Genomic DNA, 17,329 nt, shown 5'->3' with positions numbered 1-17,329 from the left:
TCTTCTGTGTCCCCAGTGACTAGGTGGCATGGTTCTTGGGCTTTAAGAAAATTTGCCCTGAATCCAGGGTCAAGGGCAGCATGCTTGGAGTTGGTGAGTCCTCACAAGAACCAGTGGTGATGGTACACTGTTAGGGGATTAGTTAAAAATGTCTGTTCAGCTCCAGCTCCAGCAGGTCTCTCCATGGTAATGCTGGTAGGCGGGAGAGGAAAATGGCACCTGCTAGCTACCTTGTTTTGGGAGGAGTCTGTCAACATGCTCAGAAATCAGTATAAACAGATGTCTCCTATTTGTCCCCACTACTGTATAAACTGAATTTTTTTATGTTGCCTCTTCATGCAGGCTGCTGTCTCTTTAAGGGTAGAGACCTAGCTATCACTCACTCTCCCAGCTCACACAATACTGAGTCACCCACCTCTAAAGCTCCAGGTTCCAGGCCACACAGGTCTTACAAACTCACAGCCTCTCTGGTTTTTGAAACCAAAGAGTATGGGAATTAGTCTTCTGCATGTGAACTCCCTGGTGTGAGGACCCATTTTACTGCCCTCTCTGTGCACAGTTCCCTCTCTCCTGTGGGCAGTCTCCATCTGCCTTTCTGACCTTCCTAAACTTTCAGATTCTACTTCTCTATATTTAGTTGTGGAATTTGTTCTGACAGTCTTCAAATCCCTCTCTGGTTTATTGGTTTCAATGGGATGATATCTAGTTGTAAATATAGGACAGGTGAGCTCAATATCCTAGGCTGTCATCTTCCCAAATTCCTCCCAAATTAAATCTGAATCTTCTCAGTATGTTTAGAGTTTTATTATAATGCTTTATTAATGTAAATATACTTTATAGGGATTTATTAAGTCAATAATAAATATTAGTATATAATAGACTTTTATATACTTTGGGGGAAAATGCCTCCAAAATTGCTTATGCAAAGATATTTGTTAATTCTCAGATTCTTGAAATACAGACTATCAAACTCAAATATCTCATAAAGTAATATTTATACTAAATTTCTAAACAATATTTGAATTTCTGACAGTATGGAGATAGAAAATTATATCTAGAACAGAGAAATACTCCAAATTGCTATAGCATATCATTCTCTGCCCAAAACTTTTTGCATGGATGTGACTAAAGAAAATGTTATACTTTGAGATCGCTTCCTCCCCTTTTTCCCATAACAGTTAAGAAATATTGAAACTAATATTTACATACCTCCTCCCTATAGCAGAACAATTAAACTAAATCTCAAAGAAAATTTAATGTAAGGAAGATAGTAATTTTCCTTTTCTTTTGTTATTTTGTCAGAAAATCATGACTAGCTTCTGGGCATGACAAAAGTTATGTGAGCTTCATTATGTAACACCAGTGATCAGTGCAGAATGGAAGAGGTTTAAGAGCCATAACTGAGTCTGTAACTAAAAAGTTTCTCTACAATGTTAAATGCACTTCTCAATCCCCTAAAGTAAAGTAAATGGCCTGCAGTGAGGTCTGAAGAAAGCTCTGAAATGCCATGAAAGTAACTGCATGGAAGATGGCACAGAGGTACTCAGTTCTGAACCTGCTTTGCTTCAAAATATTAAGCCTATAGTTGCTTGCAGCTTTTATTTTGCAGGTATTTTTTAGCTTATTGTGCTGAACAGTTGTACTTTCTCAGCTTGATTGACATTCTGGAAAATATTGATCCGACAGTTCAGTGAACTTATATTCTATTAAATAAGTGTTCATCACGTAACATAAGGCTCACTCAGTCCAAATATCAAAGACTTGTGCTTATTTTTTAACAAAAACCTTTTATCTATCTTAAAATGAAACTCCTCTCATAATTCAAATTCAGAATTCCAAATGTAGTCTGATAATTTTTGCTTCTTCACAATTATTTTTGAATAAATATCAGACAAACTCAAACAAAGAAGTAAACAAAGGAATAAAATCCACAAAGAAAAGTCTCTGGGATCAACATGATTTTGCAGTTACTGAGCAATATCAAAATTCCCTGTAAAAGAACTTCTTCCAATGGATATTTTCTTTATGGGAGAGAGATATACATAAGCAATATTCCCCATGTCCATCCCTCCCAGATTCAACTCTCATACTCTAGAAGAAGCTATTTGTTCTTCTAGAACTATACTGATGCCTTCCTTGAACTTAACTCCCCAAAACGGGATCTGCTATTCCAGGAATCCATATTTTGCATCTTGTTTTCTGTTATAGTGCATTCTCAAATTAATTTCCAATGAAAAGGTTTATTGGAGAATTAAAGGGTTTTTCAATCTTTGCCTTTCTAAAAATGTCTTTATTCCACCATTTTATCGATTGATTATCAGTTATAGGATTATGGCTTGAAATCATCTTTTGAGTTTTAGTTCTGAGTTACTTAGTGCTTCGTGAGAACAAAGTGGCTTCTTGTCTATGTCCTACTCTGTGAGTTATTAAAACTACCATATCCGTATGTATCAATTAGAATATTTCAAAGCCACTCTTGGTTTTCCAGAGCTTCTCTAGAAATGTCTTATGCCTCTCTCCATGTGGATTTCCCAACATTTTCTTTTTCCTTCATTTCATTTTTTGGAGTCTTGTTATAGAGAAAAATGAGATTATTGCATGTTTTTAATTCATCATCTTCAGTCTGATTTAAATAGAATGACTTTTTATAAACTCTGGAATAGGATAGTATCAAGTGATGGACTCTCTCACTAGCAAATGCCACAGCCAATACCTACATATTGCTACATACATATTGCTTTGTAGATTATGATGTTTCCTTTGTCAGATTCATGATGTCATATTCCTTTATACACCCTTAGCCCAATACAGACCCAGGAACTTTGTGTTTTTTAATAGATTATATTATTCACATGCAGGAACTTTAGAATGAAGCTGAGCCCTCAACTATCTTAAGAACTGACTGATTCCTGAGGATATGCTGTACTCCTGAAAATCCAAGCATTTATAAAGGGTAGTAGCCTAAATCTTATTAATATATAATTCTGTTATAATAAGTGAATTAAAAAAAAGAATAACATATTGGAGGGAAAAGATTGGGTGACAAGTACAACAAGATTCAATTGGTAGGTCTCCCCCATACAGGGTTCCTATTATTTATTTCTTTAAAACAAACTAACTTAAAACTTCGTGACTCAAAATGAAAATACATTATTGTTGATTGAGCTTACTCAGGCATATCTTACTTGGGGTGACTCCTGCACGCATAGTCAGATAGCAGCTGAGAGTAGAGGCATCTAAAGGCACAAGTGAATTGGACACCAAGATGGCTTATTCACATGGCTAGCGTTTGATACTGGCTATTTACACAAGGGTCAGCTAAGGCAGTTGACTAGAACACCTATGCATGACCTATCCATGTGGCTTCCTGCAACATGGTAACTAGCTTCCAAAGGGGAACATCTGAAAAGTGAGCAATTCAGGAAACTCAAGAAATGCAAAGTTTCTTATGACGAGCCTCAGAAGTCATTCTGTATGGTCTTTTCTATATCCTATCAGGAGTATTACCAATAATGATATTCAAAATTCAAATGCCATATTCAAAAAAGAGTCACAGGACAATCCTGTATCCAAAGGAAGGGGACTACAGAGGTCACAGATAACAAGAGCTGTGACATACTAAGAGGAGAGGAAGAATTGGGGGAACAAGTTACAGACTGTTGAAGGACTGTGGACTGAAAGTTTGTGTCCCACCAAAATTCATATTTCGTTCGTCATATGTTGAAGCCCTGTCCCCAATGTGACAGTTTTAGAGGTAGGGATTTCAGGAGGTAATTAGAGTTATATTAGGTCCTGAGTCCCTCATGATGAGATTAATGACCTTATTAAAATAGAAAGAGACAGAAAAGCTTTCTTTCTCTGTCACATGATGATACACCAAGAAGGCAGCCATCTGAGCCAGGAAGAGAGTTCTTATTGGGAACCAAATCCATTAGTACCTTGATCTTGGACTTCCAGACTCCAGAACTGTGAGAAATAAATTTCTGTTGTTTGAGCCACCAAGTCTTATATTTTATAATAGCAACTCAAGCACATGAAGATATCCTACTATTGGGATAATTAGTATAACTTATGTTGTAAGCTTTTATTTTATTTTAATTTAATTTATTTATACTCCATTAGATGATGCACCTGGGTGACTCAATCAGTTGAGTGTCTTCCTTCAGCTCATTGCTGCTATAAACATTGGAGTGCAGGTGCCCCTTCTTATCACTACATTTGTATCTTTGGGCTAAATACCCAGTAGTGCAATTCTGGGTCATAGGGTAGCTCTAATTTTAACTTCTTCATACTATTTTCCAGAGTATTTCCAGCTTGCATTCCTACTAACAATGTAAGAAGGTTCCCCTGTTTCCAAATGCTTGTCAACATTTGTTGTTTTTTGCCTTGTTAATTTTAGTCATTCTGACTGGTGTGAGGTGATATCTCATTGTGGTTTTGATTTGTATTTCTCTGAAGCTGAGTGATGTGGAGCATTTCTTTTTTTTTTTTTTTTTATGTGTCTGTTGGCCATTTGGATGTCTTCTTTGAAGAAAAGTCTGTTCATGACTTCTGCCCATTTCTTGATTGGATTATTTGTTTTTTGGATGTTGAGTTTGATAAGTTCTTTATAGATCTTGGATACTAGCCCTTTATCTGGTAAGTCTTTGCAAATATCTTCTCCCACTCCATAGGTTGTATTTTAGTTTTGTTGATGGTTTGTTTCCTTTGCTGTGCAGGAGATTTTACCTTGATGAAGTCCCAATAGTTCATTTTTGTTTTTGTTTTCCTTGTCTTTGGAGATATGTATAGCAAGAAGTTGCTGTAGCTGAAGTCAAACAACCCTTTTGAAATATCTTTCAGTAAGTGCTGGAAATTATCTACTTGGATTTAATTTAAACCTTTAAAATTACTTCGACAAATCCATACATACAATAGTCATAATTTAAATATTACAGAACAGCAATTACCCATAAATACCCTATCCAATTTCAGTCCCACTATTCAGAGACAGCATTGTTGTCTTATTTCTATTTGTTGCCTAAATTTCTTAAAATTTGGAGCATCTGGGTGGCTCAATGGGTTAAGCATCTGGCTCTTGTTTTGGCTCAGGTCATGATCTCGGGGTTGTGAGATCAAGACCTGTATTGGGCTCCATCCTCAGCTTGGAGTCTACTGGAGATTCTCTCGCTCCTTCTCCCTCCACCCCCCAAACTCCCTCACTCTCTCTCTCTCACTCTAGTTAAATAAATAAAATCTTAATAAAATTAATTATATTAATTTCTACATTGATAAGAAAATCTTGAAAATTAAATATCTTTTTTCCATTTTTTGTCTATGATAAGAAAACAATTGATTTTTTTCTTTGTTTCATTTCTTACCAGAAGATTTCAGTATTTGTCCTTTTCTAACAAATTTTAGAATGATAAAATTCCATGGGGATAAGCCTAATGTTTTACTATTGTTATTTTTATTAACTTATTTGCCAAAGAGAGAACTTTGGCTCTGGGAAAATTCTTTCTACTCTCTTCCAATTATTTACCTGATCATTTTTCCTAATTGAATTAATACCTCATATATATATATATATATATATATATATATATATATACACACACACACATATATATAATTTCTTTTTCTCCATGATATATTTTATATTTTATTATCTCATGACAATCTATCAAATTAATATATTACAGCAATTATTTTTTATAATTTCTGAAGCTCTCTATTGCAGCTTTATTAATATTTTCAACTTTTTTTAAAAGGTTGCAATAACTTTTTCAATATGCATGTGAAATTTTGAAATGATTTTTTTGTTCTTAGTTTCCTTTTGTTCCCTAAATTATTTGTTTCCTCTAGTGTCAGTTGATCTGTAAAATTATATTATTTCACTTCAATGTGTTTGGTTTTATCATGTCTCCTTTTGTTAGCCAGTTTTTAACATTAATATACCTAGTCTAGGTTTCCTCTGTATCATGTAGGTAGATCTGTTTCCAAAACATCTCTTTCTAAGTGGAAAGTCTTCAGGGTAGGAGTTTTATATAAGTGGGTGGGATATGTACTGTCAGGCTTCACTCCATGATGTGTAATAATGGCCCCCCAAGGGAGACAAGCTGTGAGGCCCTCCACAACTTCCAAATTAGAGCAGTTCTTCCCACAAAGAACTTTCTACTTTCCCCAAATACTTTTTGTTTGGTTTTGCTTTATTCTGTTTTGATAATAGCCACTTGCTTTTATTTATGTTTTCAAGTTGTTTTTCAGTCTGGGGCTAAGTACTGGACAACATGTACTCTGAGCCAGGGTGAAGGATCTAATTCATCAAATTTCCTTTATTTCTGCCCTGATTTTCTCCTAGTCCCAAGTGTGTGAGTGTGCATGTGAGTGTACTTTTTTTAAGGGTTTTGAAAGAATTTTTACCCCTTATTATCATAGTTTGTACAGCTTATTTGGAAGCAGTATTATATGAGCCTTTACTATGATATATATGTATATACATATATATGTGTGTGTGTGTGTATGTGTGTGTGTGCGTGTGTGTGTGCATATGTGTGTGTGTGTGTCTGTGTATATATTGTTCTCCCTTTAATTTTTTAAGTAATGTTGAAACATCATGACTCATCAAAATCTGGAGTGGGTATAAATAAAACTTTCTGATTAGTAAAGTTTTTATGTATTGATTAATTTTGTCACAAATAAAACTGCAATACTGTACAGGAAGAATCTGCAGGATGTACCATGTGCACTAATCATGGTAGCATATCTCAAGGGACTAAAGCAATACAAACTTTATGTACCAATCTGCAATTAGGTAAATTAATCCTCAGAGGAGTCAGATACCACAGTCTCAAGTAATCAGTAATAATTGTATCATATTGCCGAAGCACACTCAATGATGTATATTTTTTACATACTTACTATATTGGCTTAAAACAACTGAAATTTATTAAGCTGTGACAGAAGTTCAGATCTATGATCAATGGAAATTCAAGAGATCCAAGTATTAAGGTAATATCACTTTGATGAACTTCCCATTTTTCTTATTATTTTAGCTTTGTCTATTTTTATTAGGTTAATTTTGCTAATAATACATTTTTATTTACCTTGATACAAAGTAATTTTAAGGCTCAAAGAATTAAAAGTGTAGAAAATATTCTCTATAACAAAATACAAACATATTGATAAAGGGATTTACTTATCATGTTTACACTGTCTTTTAACTTTTAAAAGTGTCTACATTTTTAAGCCATCTAGCACATGGCTGTGTTAAGTCTTAGCATATATAAACTACATATAAAAATAAAAATAGTATTGTTGTAAGTAGTACTAAAACCATGGATTAATGAATTTAACTCTATTTTGAGTTATTTAAAATATGTCTTTGTTAATAATGATGTCCTTTCCAAAGGCACTGAACATTATTTAAATCTATACTTGGGTTCACAATTGTGTTTAATTAGCTCAATCGCTTTTTGAAATGTAACAAGCTATAAAAAGAATGACCTATTGACAGAATGTTGAATGGCAAATTGTTAGCTGCCAGATTTGATCCCCGGAATGATCACTGAATGTGTGGAAATGTGAAATGTATCAAAATCATAGCATTTATAAACAGGCTTTATAGCTTAGGAGGTTAGTGCATGCATTTCAAATGGTTTCCTTTCTGTTTTGGAAGGTTTTTATAATATCAGATGAGTTTAATAGCATATGTATTGTGTATGAAAGCTTTTCAGTAAAGACAGAAATTACATTTACAATACTCTTACTATGGCTATTTGAAATATGCGTTTGCCCATACAGATCTTAATCTTTGGCAATATATTTTCTAAATTATATTTAGAAATATAGAACATAGAAAATTATATTTAGAAAGTGCATGAAGTGCATGAAGTGAATATGGACTTTAATCTTGCTTATGGGAAACTTAAATTAATACCCTATGGACACATCTTCTGCAGTTATAATTATTACTGAGCTATAATAATAATATACACTTTCCTAAATCTACAATAGTTTTACAAACAAGATTTCCATTAAAGTTCGCTCCCCACAACATCAATAAGCTAGTTTTACTACACTTTTTTTTATAAGAACGCAACTTTAAATTTATCTTTTTTTTTTTAATGGATGGAGGGTAGCATGCCAATGTTATTTTGTTTAAGAAACCCTCAGTGATCACATTACCAATTAGGAGGTGGTGGGGAGAAATAAGATTCAAGCATAAAAACATTATAATTATATAATTAATTTGAGTACCTAAATAGTTGACTCTCTAGATTTTTGACTTTAAAAATTATAAGAAAAATGAAATGTCTTGAAATCAAGGAAGTGATTTTAAAAGAAATATGAGATAAAACATTTTATTTATCATGGAATAGGGGAATAACTATGTTTATATTACATAAATCAAATGATTACCATTAAGCATATTTGCATCTCAATTTGCAAGTCTCAGTGTAGAATAGAGGCCAATGATTTATTTTAATAATATTGATAGTATTATTATAATATCCCACTAAGACCCAGAATTTAAATGCTTAACATATAGGGGTACCTGGGTGCCTCAGTTATTAAGCATCTGACTAGGGCTCAGGTCATGATCCCAGGGTCCTGCTGGGGATTCTCTCGCTCAGCAGGAAGCCAGCTTCTCCTTCTCCCATTCTCCCTGCTTCTCCCACTCCCCATGCTTCTCCCTCTCCCACTACCCCTGCTGTGTTCCCTCTCCTGCTGTGTCTCTGTCAAATAAATAAATATTTTTAAAAATTAAAATATACAGTTAACATATAGAAAGATAGATTTTTATATTTTAAAGTGATTGTATATATAAAACTAAATGTACATACTGCTCTACTGCAAAACCTACCACAGTAGGATATAACTCAATAGTCTGATCTCCAAAGATGACTGGGAATATCTGTAAGGCATCAGATTAAATTAAAAAAAAAAGTCCTTTGGAAAGATTTTTAATTTGCTATTTACAGCTCTCTGGATTATTGACCAGAGAAAACTTATTTTAAAGTTTACAAACAAATAAATATTCTTTTTTTAAATAAAGATTTTATTTATTTATTTGACAGAGATCACAAGTAGGCAGAGAGTCAGGCAGAGAGAGAGACGGGGGAAGCAGGCTCCCCGCTGAGCAGAGAGCCTGGTGTGAAGCTCAATCCCAGGACTCTGGGATCATGACCTGAGAGGAAGGCAGAAGCCTTAACCCACTGAGCCACCCAGGTGCCCCCAACAAGTAAATATTCTTAAAATAATATATATTTAAAAATAAAAATTCATATCAAATTATAGCATAAAGATATTTATTCCCATTCCTCTCTTTCATTATTCTCATTAGTACCACCCTGACTCCTCAATTTTTGCAATATATTCTCCCACAGGATATTCTAATATGTAAAACTTTTATTATGTAGTATCTTAAAACTCATCTTAGAGATCATTTAGTTGGGGAACTACAAATATATAGCATTTAGTGTGCTAACTCTAGTCACAGCTGCATATTGGTATGAGTGGAGAGGAATTCAGAGGGAGAGTTGGCTCAAATTACACAGAAAATAGTGCTGATATGATGGAATATCCATGTCAGAGAATGGGGTTGAGCATGCATGCTTATGTAGTTTAATTCATCTTTTTTCCAATTAAATGTATTTGTAGATTTCCTATCCCCAAGTCTTAACATCATTATCTTAAACAAAATAAGCTTTAGCTCAATATTAGTTTAAATTAATTTCAATGTATAAATTATTGTGACTATGTAAAGATTATTCTTTACTGTTCCACATTAGTGTAACATGATTACATTTTCCTTCTTGGACAGCTGTTTGCCTTGTTTTTGTTTGTTTGTTTGTTTGTTTCCTGGAGATAATAATTGCTTAACATTTTTTTTTCTTGATTGCATACTTTAGTAGGGCAGATATCAATGTCTGTTTTGTTCATTGATGTATCCTAAAGTAACTAGTACATATGAAACATTAAAAGATCAATGAACTTTTCTCAAATTAAGCATACTTACTTTCTACTCTGAACTATAAAATTTCTCTCTATATGATAAGTCACATCAATTAACTCCTTGGTTCCATTGTTTTCTCTTTGGTTCCATTTTTAATATTGGAGACATATATCCTACACCCCTTTATTTTGTTGCTTTTATCTAGACAAATTTACTTTTGGCCTACTAAATAGCTGTGCTCTTGGAATATTTATTATCATCCTGGAAATTTTTGTCTTTTTCTATAAAAGATCTCTTAAATCTTGGATTACATAATATTCTTTGTCTTTGTCTTTGTTTCCTAATTTGTCACAAAAACAAATTCTCTGGTAACTTCCTGTGGAAAAAAATGTGTAGATGGAGGAAGTTTTGCAACACTCTATATTTGAAAATGACTATGTGATAAAGCAGCCAGATACTAAAGTCTAGATTGGAAAATACTCTAATTTTTATGGCCATTCAGATTTCCAGTAATGTTCTAATGATGTCTGACCAATTTGTCATATATATGTGACATATTTTATATGATTTTCTGATCTGGAGACAGTGTTATGTGGAAATATCTAGTCAATATTTCCAATATTTTTGTTTTTTGAGTAAGTTCCTACTTTTTTTTTTTTCCTGGAATAGTTTTCTTCATTTGGACATAGCATCTCCTCATTTAATTACATAATTTTCTTTTTTTCATCTTACTTTGAGCTCTTTATTATTTTTTAAAATTCTGCTTTGTGGAAAACTTCCTCAATTTTTCCCCAAAATTATAGTTGCATTTTTTTTCTTTTTAAAAATGTTTTTATTTAAATACTAATTAGTTAACATACAGTATAATATTAGTTTTAGGTGCACAGTATAGTGGTTCAACAGTTCCATATAATAACCAAGCTCTTCACAACAAATGCACTTGTTAATACTTATCAACTATTTAACCCACACTTTTGCCCACCTCTCTTCTGGTAACCATCAGTTTGCTCCCTATGCTTAAGTCTGTTTCTTAATATGTCTCTCTTTCTTTTCCTTTGCTCATTTGTTTTCTTCTTAAAATCTACATATGAGTGAAATCATATGGTATTTGTCTTATTCTGACTGATATATTTCCTTTAGCATTATACCCTCTACATCTGTCCATGTTGTCCAAATAGCAAGAAATCATTCTTTTTTTTTACCCCTGAATAATATTCCATTGTATATATACCACGTCTTCTTTATCCACTCATCAGTCACTGGACACTTGGACTATTTCCATAATTTGACTATTGTAGATAATGTTGCTATAAACATTGGGATGCATTTATTCCTTTGAATTAGTATTTTTCTATTCTTTGAGTAAATACCTAGTAGTGCAATCACTGGATAATAGGATACTTCTATTTTTTAACTTTTTGAAGAACCTCCATATGGTTTCTGAGAGTGGCTACAACAGTTTGTAATTCCATCAACAGCACAAAAGCGTTCATTTTTCTCTACATCCTTGTCAACACCTGTAGTTCTGCCATTCTAACAGGTGTGAGGTGATAATCTCATTGTAGTTCTGATTAGCATTTCCCTGATGATCAGTGATGTTGAACATCTTCCCATGCATCTGTGGCCATCTGTAGATCTTCTTTGAAAAAACATCTATTCATATCCTCTGTCCATTTGTTAATTGGATTATTTTGGTTTTGTGTGTTGAGTTGTATAAATTCTTCATATATTTTATGTGTTAACCCTTTATCAGATATGTCGTTTGCAAATATCTTCTCCCATTCCATGGATTGGATTTTAATTTTGATGATTATTTCCTTTGTTGTGAAAAAGCTTTTTATTTTGATGAAATCCCAATAGTTTATTTTTGCTTTTGTTTCCCTTACCTCAGGAGAAATATCTAGTATGAATTTTCTGTGACCCATGTCAAAGAGGTTACTGCCTGTATTCCCCTCTAGGATTTTTATGGTTTCCTATCTCTCACTTAGGCCTTTAATCCATTTTGAATGTATTTTTGTGTACAGTTTAAGAAAGTGGTTCAGTTTCATTCTTTTCATGTTGCTGTCCAGTTTTCCCAACACCATTTTGTTAAAGACTGGTTTTATTCCATAGGATATTCTTTCCTGTTTGGTTGAAGATTGACTGATCATATAGTTGTGGGTTTATTTCTCAGGTGTCTTTTCTATTGATTTACATGTCTATTTTTGTGGTTATGTTGTACTGTCTTGATCCCTACAACTTTACAAGAAATTTGAAATCTGGAATTGTGATGCTTGCAGCTTTGCTTTTCTCTTTCAAGGTTGCTTTGAATATTCAGGATCTTTCGTGGTTGGTAAAAATTTTCAAGTTGTTTGTTCTAGATCTGTGAAAAATGCTGACTTTTTTTGATAGCTATTGCATTAAATGTGTAGATTGCTTTGGGTAGTATAGACATTTAAATAATACTTGCTCTTCCAGTCCATGAGCATGGAATGTCTTTCCATTTCTTTGTGTATCTTTAATTTTTTTCATAGTGTTCTACAGTTTACAGAGTATAGATTTTTCACCATTTCAGTTAAGTTTATTCCTAGGTATCTTATGGATTTTGGTGCAATTGTAAATGGGATTGATTCCATATTTTCTCTTTGAGCAACTTCATTAATGCAACAGATTTCTGTATATTGATTTTGTATCTCATGACTATAATGAATTCATGCATGAGTTCTAACAATATTTTGTTAGAGTCTTTCAGAGTTTTCTAAATAGAGTATCACATATTCTGTAAATAAAATTTGACTTCTTTGTTGCTGATTTTGATGCCTTTTATTTCCTTTTGTTGGCTGATTGTTACGGCTAGGACTTTGAGTACTATGTTAAATAACTTGTGAGAGTGGGCATCCCTGTTTTGCTCCAGACTGTAGAGAAAAAGCTCTCAGTTTTTCCCCATTGAGGATGATATCAGCTGTGGGCTTTTCATATATGACCTTTATTTTATCCCTCCTAAACTTACTTTGTTGAAGAGGTTTTATCATGAATGGATGTTATACTTTATCAAATTATTTTTCTGCATCTACTGAAAGGATCTTATGGTTTTCATCCCACTTTTTAAAAAAATTAATGTGTTGTATCACAAGGATTTATGTGTAAATATTGAACCACACCACTAGCAGTCCAGAAATAAATCCCACTTTATCATGGTGAATCATTCTTTTAATGTTCTGTTGAATTCAGTTTGCTAGTGTTTATTTTATTGAGAATTTTTTCATCTGTGTTCATCAAGGCTATTGTCCTGTAGTTGTCTTTTTCAATGGAATCTTTATCTGGTTTTGGTATCAGAGTAATGCTGGGGTCCTAGAATGAATTTGGAAATTTTCCTTCCTTTTCAATTTTTTTGGAATAGTTTGAGAAGAATAGATATTATCTCTTTTTAAAGTGCTTAGAATTTTCCTCTGAATCCATTTGGCCCTGGAGTTTTGTTTGTTGGGATCTTCTTGATTACTAGTTTAAATTCTTTGCTGGTTACCAGTCTGTTCAAGTTTTCTATTCTATTTCTGTTTCTTCCTCTTCCAGTTTGGTAGTTTTCTAGGAATTTATCCATTTCTTGTAGGTTGTCCAACTTATTGGCATATAGTTATTCATAACATTCTCTTTTAATCCTTTGTATATATGTGGTTTTGGTTTGATTGTTATTTCTCTTCTCTCATTTGTAATTTTATTTATTTGGGTCCTTTATTTTTCTTTTTGGTATGTCTTGCTTGTACTTTATCAAATTGTTTTTTTCAAAGAAAAATCTCCTTGTTTCATTGATCTGCTTTTTTTTTGTTTTGTTTTTTGTTTTGTTTCTTTGTCATATATTTCTACTCTGATCTTTATTTCCTTCCTTCTTCTGGTTTAGGCTTCATTTGCTATTCTATTTCTAGCTCATTTAGGTATAATGTTAGGTTACTTATTTGAGGTTTTTCTTTCTTCTTAAGGTACACATGTGCTGTTACAAACTTTCCTCTTAGGACCAATTTTGCCGCAACCCAAAGGTTTTGGACCATTTTGTTTTCATTTTTCATTTGCTTCCATGCATTTTTAATATTTCTTCTTTGATTTCCTGGTTGATCTATTCATCGTTTATTTATTTTAAACAATTAAACAATTGTTTCATTGTTTTAACCTCCATGCATCTATCTATTTTTTCCAGACTTTAAGCTTCATAATGCTGTGATCAGTAAATATGCATTACATAAATTTTTTTATACTTTTTGAGATCTGATTTGTGACCTAGTATGCAAACTATTCTAGAGAACGTCTCACATTCATTTGAAAAAAAAAAATTGTGTATTCTGCTGTTTTTGGATAAAATATTCTGAATGTTTGTGTTAAGTCCATCTGGTTCAGTGTGTAATTCAAAGTCATTGTTTTCTTGTTGATTTTCTGTTTAGATGATTTTTCCATTGATGTAAATGGGGTGTTAATGTCCCTTACTCTTACTGTATTATTGATTACTTCCTTTATGTTTGCTATGGTTTTATATATTTGAGTGCTCCCATATTAGGGACATAAATATTTATACTTGAGAGATTCTCTTGTTTGATTGTCCCCTTTATTCTAATATAGTGCACTTCTTCTCTTATTACAGTCTTTATTTCAAGTCTAGTTTTTCCAATGTAAGTATTGCTACTCTGGGTTTCTTTTTACATACATTGGCATGATAAATATTTCTCATCCCCTCTCTCTCAATCTGCAGATGTCTTTAAGTCTAAAATGAGTCTCTTGTAAGCAGTACATTGATGAGTCTTGTTTTCTTATGTATTCTGGCACCCAATGTTTTTGATTGGAGAATTTAGTTCATTTACATTCATTGTAATTATTGATAACTACATATTTAGTGCCTTCTTATTACCTGTTTTGTCATTGTTTCTGGTGATTTTCTCTGTTCCTTCCTTGTCTTTGTCACTTTCCATCTTTCCTTTTCCCTCGAAGAGTCACCTTTAATGTTTCCTGCAGTGTTGATTCAGTGGTCACAGACTTCTTTAGTTTATCTGGGAAGTTCTTTATCTCTTCTATTCTGAACGATAACCTTGCTGGATCAAGTATTCTTGGCTGCATATTATTCCCATTCAACATTTTGAATATATCATGCCCACTCTTCTGGGTGGCAAATTTTCTGTAGATAGTTCTGCTGCTAGCCTTATGGTTCTTTTCTTACAAATTAAACATTTCTTTTGTCTTGCTGTTTTTAAGATTTTTCCTTTATCACTATATTTTGCAAATTTAATTATAGTATGCCTTGATGTTGTCCTGTTTTCTTCTTCTTCTTCTTCTTCTTCTTCTTCTTCTTCTTCTTCTCTTTATTTTTTTAATAATTGGAGTTCTCTGTATCTTCAGGATTTGGATGTCTGCTTCCTTCTCCAAGTTAGGGAAGTTTTCAGCTACAATTTCTGCAAGTAGATTTTCTTCCCCCTTTTCTCTCTCTTCTTCTTTTGGGACTACTATAATAATACAAATTATATTATCCTTGAGGAGTCACTGAATTCCCTAAGTCTATTCTCATGTTCCATAATTTTTCTTTCTCTCTTTTCAACTTCATTACTTTCAATTATTTTGTTTTCTGTATAACTTATTTGTTCCCCTGCTTCTTCCATCCTCTGCCCATTGCATCAAACCTGTTTCCAATTTCAGTTATTGCATTTTTCATCTCTGACTGGTTCTTTTTTCACTCTTTTATCTCCATGGTAAGGGTCTCCCTGAACTCTTCCATTCTTTTAGCAAGCCCAGTTAGTGTCTTTATGATTATTTCTTTAAATTCTCCATCAGCCACATAACTTACATTGGTTTTGCTTACATCTCTCTTGGTGACCTTATCTTATTCTTTCATTTGGGGTGAGTTCTTCCATCTTGGGATTTTATCTAATTTTCTGCCTTGTCTTGTGCGTTAGAAAAGCACAGTATGTTTCCTACTCCTGAAAGTAATGACTTTATGAAGAAGAGGTCATGTAGTGTCCAGAGCCTGGTAGTCAGTTGTGTATTATGTGTGTTGCACTTTTGTGTTTTATCTGCTCTATCCTTCAGGCCATCATCTGCAGAGGCTCTCATTGTCTGCAATGGGCAATGTTTGTCCCTTGGCCAGAATGTGGCAAGTTTTAACTAGGTCTTCTCTGGTCTACTTGTGAAATGAAACTTGCTATTTCCAATGGAACTGAAACCCTACAGAACTCTCTGCTTGAGAGATACAGTGTGGGCAGGGATTTCTGCTGGTCTTCTGGTAAAGGGGGCTTCTACGTTGGGACTGAGGCAAGCTTGATTGAGAAGTGCAGTCCCTCCAGAAAACAAGAGTGTGAGACTTGGTGTAAGCACATTAGGTGGCCAATATCAGCACTGCATTGCTTCCAGGAGATGTTTCTGCATTTATGCTGAGAGACAGTGGAGGGAAATGGCTCCAGCCACCTCCTTTGTCCTCAAAGACACATCTCTAAGTATGTTGCCTATCGGGGATGTGCTCCAAGAGGAGCAAATAATCTCCCCATTGTCTGCCACAAGCATTCTTCAGATCACTGTTTCTATGCCTTCTGCTTTCAGGTTGCCTGCCTTCTCTGCAGGAGAAGGGCAGCACCCTCTGTGTTCTATGCTAGCCAACCCCTCCTACCACTAAAACTCCAGTCTTTTGGGTGCCTGGGTGGCGCTATCAGCTAGGTGGCTGCTCAGGTCATACATAAAATCTGAAAACAAAATAAAACAAAAAAACCCTCCATTCTTTAAGTTCCACAGGTTGCAAGAACACAGAAATCAGCCCTTCTCATTTTCCTATCCAATGGCTTTGGGAGAATGTTCTCTTTGTTCTTTACCTTGTATGTTCCTTTCTCTCTCTCTCTCTCTTTCTCTCTATCTCTTCTTTCTCTGCAACCTTGGCTCCTTTCTCTCTGCAGCACTGGTGATCCATATCTTCTCCAAACCAAATCTCTGTACTTCCTACTTTCTTTAATGTGGTCTCTTTCTACCTGTAGTTGTGGAGTTTGTTCTTTCAGTCTAATTCTGTATATTTAGGATGATTTGGTTGTTATCTAGTTGTGTTCATGGGATGGGATGATTTAAGGTCAACATCCTCTGCCACCATCCCCTGTACCTCTCTAATTTTTATGCTATATTTTTTCTGAAAAAAAAAAATTCTTTTAATGTTCCAAGATTTATTGCTTATGCACCATACCCAGTGCTCCATGCAATACATGCCCTCCTTAATACCTACCATAAGGCTCATCTAACACCCCACCCCTCTCCACTCCAAAATCCCCAGTTTGTTTCTCAGAGTCCACAGTCACTCATAGTTTGTGTCCCCCTCTGATTTACCCCAATTCATTTTTCCTTTCCTTCTCCCAATGTCCTCCATGTTATCCTTATGCTACACAAGTAAGTGAAGCCATATGATAA

General features: G+C 33.9%; 1 protein-coding gene across 3 annotated transcripts in view; it reads left to right on the top strand.

Annotated features, from left to right (window-relative positions):
• The window catches only part of CNTN5 (contactin 5), a 1,319,804-nt gene that overhangs the window by 171,786 nt on the left and 1,130,689 nt on the right, over positions 1-17,329 (top strand). The gene's annotated exons all lie outside the window — the stretch shown is intronic.

This window comes from Lontra canadensis, unplaced genomic scaffold (genome assembly GCF_010015895.1).
Source record: "Lontra canadensis isolate GAN:19392208 unplaced genomic scaffold, GSC_riverotter_1.0 scaffold7, whole genome shotgun sequence".
NCBI lineage: Eukaryota > Metazoa > Chordata > Mammalia > Carnivora > Mustelidae > Lontra > Lontra canadensis.
Note: the sequence above shows the minus strand (reverse complement) of the source record. Positions and strands in the feature narration are given on the sequence as shown.